Source organism: Anabrus simplex, chromosome 1 (genome assembly GCF_040414725.1).
Source record: "Anabrus simplex isolate iqAnaSimp1 chromosome 1, ASM4041472v1, whole genome shotgun sequence".
Taxonomy (NCBI): Eukaryota; Metazoa; Arthropoda; class Insecta; order Orthoptera; family Tettigoniidae; genus Anabrus; species Anabrus simplex.
This window is the reverse complement of record NC_090265.1, coordinates 76,460,450-76,468,623: the sequence shown is the minus strand read 5'-3', so window position 1 is coordinate 76,468,623 and position 8,174 is coordinate 76,460,450. Positions and strand designations below refer to the sequence as shown.

The 8,174-nt window shown below is 40.9% G+C and overlaps 2 non-coding genes across 2 annotated transcripts; both read left to right on the top strand.

The window, feature by feature from the left end:
• Positions 1 to 5,997: 5,997 nt before the first annotated feature.
• On the top strand, positions 5,998 to 6,079 carry TRNAS-GCU (transfer RNA serine (anticodon GCU)). The gene has a single exon. It is a non-coding gene; the product is annotated as a tRNA-Ser (tRNA).
• A 1,787-nt stretch (positions 6,080 to 7,866) lies between these two features.
• TRNAR-UCU (transfer RNA arginine (anticodon UCU)) lies at positions 7,867 to 7,948 on the top strand. Its single transcript has one exon. It is a non-coding gene; the product is annotated as a tRNA-Arg (tRNA).
• The last annotated feature ends 226 nt before the right edge of the window (positions 7,949 to 8,174 follow it).

The window sequence follows — 8,174 nt, the reverse complement described above, 5'->3', positions numbered from 1 at the left end:
TCCAAAAAATAGTTCTTTGACTCCGCACTAGGTTGCACTATTGTAGATCTTCAGTAGTGTCCTCTAGAAGAGAAAGTTCACACTTCTTCCTTCAAGCGAAACAAAAACACATCCAAAAATGACACAGTTCAAAAACTCAAAATTTTCCACGTGGTGACATCTTCTGAGACGGTAGAAAATTAATACTGTCAATAAAGTTCAGACTTCCTCCAGCAGAGGAGTTTCAACAGGCGCACATTTTAAATTAGCGGAGTGGAGGTACAATTTTATTTACTCACTTTGACTCACCCAACGGCTGTTATAAGATCTGATAGTACCTTCACTTACCTTCTTCATATCACAATTTCCATCATCGGAGTTACTACCTCACTACTTACATCATATTCTCGGTATAACAAGTACTTACATCACTTTACAGAACACTTCTTACGTCTAACTTACTGCTACCATTAATTACTTAATTATTTATGACTACGTCATTACTTAAATATCTCACTTAACACTACTTAGGTCACAATCACACTACTCTTAACTCTACTTTCACTACATAACTACTTATACTAAATACCAGTTCATCTTCTACCTTTGGACTGTTCACTTAATTTACCCGATTCCCTGTGAATCTGAAATACTCGGGCTCGACAACGACACCTGAATAACATTCATATTAAGATTATCATAATCCCTCTGATAACTCAAATCCGTACGCCTCCCATCTTCCGATTCTCTCTGATTACTCTTCTGACCTTTTCTCTCATAACTCAAATACATACGCCTCCCATCTTCCGATTCTCTCTGATTACTCCTCTGATACTCTCTCTCACAACTCAAATTCATACGCCTCCCATCTTCCGATTCTCTGTGGTTACTCATCTGACCACTATCACCATCAACACAACTATTAATCCTCTGCGGATCATGATCACCCGCTCTCGTCTGATACACGGCTAACATTTTCCCCCTTTTCTCTACAATATTACTTTCCCTAGACATCATGCGCTCTCTCTCTCGCGCGCGCCCTTGCACACATTCTTTCCAAAGCCTATCAATGAACACTTTAAACTCTCCTAAATTAGACATATCATCCCAGTACACTCGAAACCATATTCTACTTTCACCGATAAAAACATTCGACAAGATTTCCAGTACGTATTCCCATTCAGTATTATTATTCCTCAACTTACTATCAAATCTTTTCTCAACTACTTTTACAAATTCTATATAATTGAACTGTTCTCCAGAAAACCTGGTTAAATCACAATCCCTACTGAACAAACCACTCGCTATTACCACTTCACCCGCCGACTTACCTCTACCTTTCTGCTGTACCACTCCCTGGCAGTTCACTTCTTCTTCTTCTTCTTCTTCTTCTTCCGCTGCTCTTTCAGCATTCTCTTCCACTATTCTCACGTCTTCCTGCAATTCTTCCTCTCTCTCTCTCACCTGCTGTGATAGCGTTTCCTGTTCGTTCCGTAGTTCACTGACTTCCACAAGTTTGCTTTCAATTTGTTCAATTCTACTAATCTGTTCCCTCGTATCTTCCCTAACTGCATTGTAAATTTTGTCCAATCTTTTCTCGACTACCTCATGAATTTCTTCCCGATTACTCGAAATTTTATTACTTAACTCTTTGATATTCTCTGTGCAAGTTCCTTTGACATGCTCAATTTGAGTATGAAGATCGCTCCGATTCAACTCCATTTCACCTCTAAGGTCAACACACTCTTTATTTACCTTATTTTCTAACTTAGATATTTGACTAGTTACCTCTACTATCTTAGTATCTATTTTATAATTTAGTGATTCACTTAGAGCATCTATTTTCTCATTGGTCACATTAAAATTTTCTTTATTACTGCCAATTAATTCTTCCATTTGTTTTTTATTATTTTCATTACTAATATCAATCATTTGTTCCATTTTATTACTTAGAGAGTTAATCTGTTTATTACAATTTTCATTATTAGTACTAATTAATTCTTTCATCTCTTCCTTACTATTTTCGTTACTACTAATTATTTTTTCCATTTTATTACTTAGAGAGTTAATCTGTTTATTACAATTTTCATTATTGGTACTAAAAAATTCTTTCATCTCTTTCATCTCTTTCTTATTGTTTTCATTATTAGTAATAATTAATTCTTTCATCTCTTTATTATTTTCACTACTACTACTACTAAAAAATTCTTTCATCTCTTTCATCTCTTTCTTATTATTTTCACTATTCTTTTCACTGAGCTTCTTATTTTCATTACTGAACTCGGTAAATTTGGCCATCAGCAAATTTAGAAAATCTTGGTTCATTCCCCCCGCGATTTCCTTTTGGGTTTCAGTGTGCTTCTCAATTTCTGCACTTTCCTGAATTACCTCAGAAGTTTCCATTGTATTCACCTGTTCCCTACTCTGAGTTTCACCTTGGATGTCCGCCGAAGCAATGACCTCGTCGTCACATGACTTGTTATTGTCTTCCTTGTCCATCTTTGGTTCACTAGTGATAGTACGCGATCTCAAATTAATTTCCCTCTTCAAATCCCTTGACATATCCCCAAAATACAAATATATATCACAAAATTACACTCCTGACATTTACCGGTAATAATTTCCGTTGGCTTAAATGCGCACACTCCTCCCAAAATGAACCTATGATATGCTGTCATTCAGAACAAATTCTGAATTTATTCGAGTCCCACGTTGCGTCGACACATTGTAAACATATTTATTACTAAAAACTAACAGGGTGTGGGGTAATAAGCTTACTTTTGACAACATACCATATAAGTTCTGGAAAAAGGAGATTGGCGTTCGGTTTCCCCATTAATTTTGAGGTTAAGATATTTTACTGTCAATGAAATGAAACTATAAATTCGTTTGATAGAACAATATATATTCTTTAAATAATATATCAAAAAATAGTGAGTTTTGTTGCGATAAAACAGATGAGAATATGAAATTATGACATTGCAACTGACAGAAACTAGGCATGAATTTGAATTCTTCTTGACCGGACATTTAACAATTTATACGAAATATTTCCCTCACTGATTCACTTGACTGTACCTTCAACACTTTGAGTGTAATTACGACGTAATCCATTGCTCTGGTGTTTACTGTAGATGTGTCACACCTAACGTGGTGATACATCCTTGAGACTGCTTCTTCTCCATATCATCTGACTTCTTTGTAAGTCAATATGGTATGACCTCTTGGTAGGTCCAGGGTTGCCCTCTCTGACTCCTTGGTAAGCCTTGCGTCCGCGTCTTCCACTAAGTGACGGACCAACCATTTGGTCTCACTCTCTCAATGACCAATAATGGCTCACTGAGTCTTCACCATCTCTCGTTCACACTGGTTGGCTGACCACTTAAGGCCTCTTGATCTAGTAGACTACTTCACTGTACTGCATCCGTATAAGTAATGACTGACGCTACAATGTGCACCCACCTTATATAGACTTTGGTTGACACAGCTACGTAATCTCCAAAAATAACAATGACATACTCCCACCTACGCGACAGATATTACATACAGTGGTGAAATAGCCCCGCGGCGATTGAGTCGATGCGCGCATATCTAAATAAATACGATGACATAGCCATGGAGTGGCGATGACTTGGCAGAATCGCCAACAATATTGCACAATGCACCAACGTCACATCCGATCTCTGATATATACGACAATTCTCACTGTACAGGTATTGAGTGTTATACTACACATACGTATATATGTATACATCTAAGTGCAATCTTGCAAGCAACAGGCACTTGCAAAATTGAATAAAACGGATAATTACAATAATAGTACAATATCACAGATAACATAATAATAATACTGACATAATAATAATAATAATAATAATAATAATAATAATAATAATAATAAAATCATACAATAATAAAAATACAGATATCATCTTGTAACGGGATTTGAACCGTTACAGTCTGGATGGTGTCTTTAAAAGTAGGAAAGATCATAATATGAAGATAAAGTTGGAATTCAAGAGGACAAATTGCGGCAAATATTCGTTTATAGGAAGGGTAGTTAGGGATTGGAATAACCAAGGGAGATGTTCAATAATTTTCCAATTTCTTTGCGAACATTTAAGAAAAGGCTAGGAAAACAACAGATAGGGAATCTGCCGGCTGGGCACTGCCCAAAATGCAGATCAGTAGTGATTGATTGATTGATTGATTGATTGATTGATTGATTGATTGATTGATTGATTGATTGATTGATTGATTGATTGATTGATTGATTGATTGATTGATTGATTGATTGAAGACGGCCCTAAAGTGCCCTGGTTATTTAGTTCTTTAAGGGGAAGCTTCCCGATAAAATTGAACCACGCTTTGCTGATAGGCTAGATTCCTGTACACAACCACGAATTTGATTGGCTAGAGAACATATTTATTAGTATCTGATATTTAGATTAATGTAGAGGAGTAACAATCTAAGTGTTAAGAACTTCGGTTTACTATGTGTTTTCCACGCACCAAAACGATGGTTGTTATGGCGAATAGCGATATAATGTAACAGGACACCTCCCCTTCTTACCCGCTTCCTTGTCTATCCCACCCAATATTCATTCCCGTAAAAGGCCACCGTTCAGCGTAACATGTCAGGCCGCTTGGGCGAGATAATGGTGGTAGTGTTGAGATCCCTCACTACGTCCAAGCAGAAAACCAACCGTGGAGGTTAAAGGGAGATAAAGGGATTAAGTAAATCATCAATCTTCATTTGTCGATAATGTGCCATGTTCGTTCGTACGTTCGTTATCTGTTTACCCTCCAGGGTAGGTTTTTCTCTCGGACTCAGCGAGGGATCCCACCTCTACCGCCTCAACTTTGGGTCCTGGATACAACTGGGGAAAATGAGCAGTACCTTGCCCAGACGCCCTCACCTGCTATGCTGAACAGGTGCCTTGTGGAGGGATGGGAAGATTGGATGGGACCTCTACTCAGTTGACCTCCCGAGGCTGAGTGGACCCCGTTCCAGCCCTCGTACCACTTTTCAAATTTCGTGGCAGAGCCGGGAAACGAACCCGGACCTCCGGGGGTGGCAGCTAATCACGCTAACCACTACAGCACAGAGGCGGACAATGTGGGAAACAAGGAAAAATCACTTCGAGAATGACTGAGGCATGAATCGAACCGCGACTACACAGACGAATCGCGAGGCTAAGTGAACCCCACTCCCGTCGGTGTTCCAATTTTTAAATTAATTGGCAGATCCGACATTTGAACTCTACGAACAGTGTTCTTTAAATTTTAATATTTTATTACAATACATAAAGCAAAATGTTTTGAAATAGGAGTAACTATCCTGAACACAAAATTACTAAATCGTACAATTTCCAGGGTGGTTAATGCCGATGTCAAGTAATGTGGAAACATATCTTTCCTTCTTAACGTGTTTACCGTCCAGGGTTGGCTTTCCCCTTCGTCTCAGGGAATGTCCCAACTCTACCGCCTAAAGGGCAGTATCCTGGAGCGTGAGACATTGGTGCGGAGGATACGACTGGGGAGAATGACCAGTACCTTGCCCAGGCGTTCTATCTGGTATGCTGAACCGTGGCCTCTTGGTGGGATGGGAAGATTGGAAGGGATAGATCAGGAAGAGGGAAGGCGGCGGCCGTGTCCCTAATTTAGTCATCGTCTCGGTATTTGAATGAGATGCACTGAGAAACAACAGCAAACTACGTCGAGGATGGCTGAGGTGGGAATCGAACTCTCTCAACTCATTTGACATCCCGAGGCTGAGCGGACCCACTTCCAGCCCAAGTACCACTTTGAAATTTCGTGGACGAGACAGAAAACGAAACCGGACCTCCGGTTTTGGCGATTTCAGGTAATTACCCAAACCACTACACATCAGATAAGGACACAATATGGTATCATCCAGCATAATTTATTTGCTTTGTACATGTATAATACATTTATTTGTTGGCACTTTAGTAAATTCATACTTAACAATGCATGCATGATGTTTATAGTGCGGCAGACGAGGTGGCCGAGTGATTAAGGCGTTGGAATGCTAATCCAATGTGCTGTGCACGCGTGGTTTTGAATCCCATCCTCGTCGCATACACATTTTAATCTTAAGATTTAAAGACTTTAATGTGTAGTACTACACCGAAGAGTCTTGCTGAGCAATGGATTATTATAGAAATCGGGGCAGGGTGTAGATAAGAGTTCCAATCTTGATTTTATACCTGCGGTACTGCCAACCCAGGTTGAAAGAAGGAAGGAAAATTAGTACCTGGATTTCAATCTGCTAGGTCCGAAATTCTGCACACCTGTTCGCTATACAACTAGTAAAGAAAAGTAAAGATATTTTGTCATAAAGTGGAGAGGAATGGGGTTTCTTCCCTATTCAAAATGCCAATACATCGCACATTGTCGACAAATGAAGATTGATGGCAATTGCAAAAATTGTTCTATTTTTTATTTACCTAATCCGTTTAACGTCCACGGTTGTTTTTTGCCTGGACGTAGTGAGGGATCTCATCACTACCACCTGAAGAGCAGTGTCCTTTAGTGTAGGAATCACTTTGACGGGTGCGTTTCCTTTGCGCGAGGACCATTATCTCGCCCAAGCGGCCTGACATGTTACGCTGAACGGTGGCCTTTTACGGGAATGGATTATTGGGTGGGATAGACAAGGAAGCGGGTAAGAAGGGGAGGTGTCCCGTTAGAATACATCGGTCTTCGAGATAACAGCCATCGTTGTTGGTGCCGTGGAATACACATAGTAAAAACAAAGAACCATCACGGCTTCTCCACTTAGAATATGTGGGAAACAAAGAAAAATCACTTCGAGAATGACTGAGGTATGAATATATAAAGTAAAATATTTTGAAATAGGAGTAATTATCCTAAACAAAATATTACTAAATCGTACAATTTCCAGGGAGGTTAATGCCGATGTCAAGTAATGTGGAAACATATCTTTCCTTCTTAACGCGTTTACCCTCCAGGGTTGGCTTTCCCCTTCGTCTCAGGGAGGGTCCCAAATCAGGGCTGTATCCTGGAGCGTGAGATATTGGGTCGGTAGATACGACTGGGGTCCGCCTCTGTGGTGTAGTGGTTAGCGTGATTAGCTGCCACCCCCGGAGGTCCGGGTTCGTTTCCCGGCTCTGCCACGAAATTTGAAAAGTGGTACGAGGGTTGGAACGGGGTCCACTCAGCCTCGTGAGGTCAACTGAGTAGAGGTGGGTTCGATTCCCACCTCAGCCATCCTGGGAGTGCTTTTCCGTGGTTTCCCACTTCTCCTCCAGGCGAATGCCGGGATGGTACCTAACTTAAGGCCACGGCCGCTTCCTTCCCTCCTCCTTGCCTATCCCTTCCAATCTTCCCATCCCTCCACAAGGCCCATGTTCAGCTTAGCAGGTGTGGCCGCCTGGGCGAGGTGCTGGTCATTCTGCCCAGTTGTATCCCCCGACCAAGAGTCTGAAGCTCCAGGACACTGCCCTTGAGGCGGTAGAGGTGGGATCCCTCTCCGAGGCCGAGGGAAAAACCGAACGTGGAGGGTAAACAGATGATGATGATGATGATGATGTGATACGACTGGGGAGAATGACCAGTACCTTGCCCAGGCGTTCTATCTGCTATGCTGAACCGTGGCCTCTTGGTGGGATGGGAAGTTTGGAAGGGATAGATAAGGAAGAGGGAAGGAGGCGGTTGTGGCCTTAATTTAGTCATCATCTCGGTATTTGAATGGGATCACCCAAACCACTACACCACAGATGAGGACAAAATATGGTATCATCCAGCATAATTAATTTGCTTTTTACATGTATAATACATTTATTAGTTGGTACTTTAGTAAATCATACTTAACAATGCATGCATGATATTTGCTGTGCGGAAGACGAGGTGGCCGAGTGGTTAAGGCGTTGGACTTCTAATCTAATGTGCTCTTCACGCGTGGCTTCGAATCCTATCCTCGTCGCATGCATATTTTAATGCTAAGATTTACAAGACTTACATGTGACGTACTACACCCAGGAGCCTTGGTGAGCAATGGAGAATTCGGGGCAGGGTGTAGAGGAGAGTTCCACTTTAGACTTCATACCTGCAGTACTGCCAAACAAGGTTGAAAGAAGGAAGGAAAATTAGTACCTGGATTTCAGCCTGTTAGGTCTTAAATTCGGCACAGCTGTTCGTTATAGAACTAA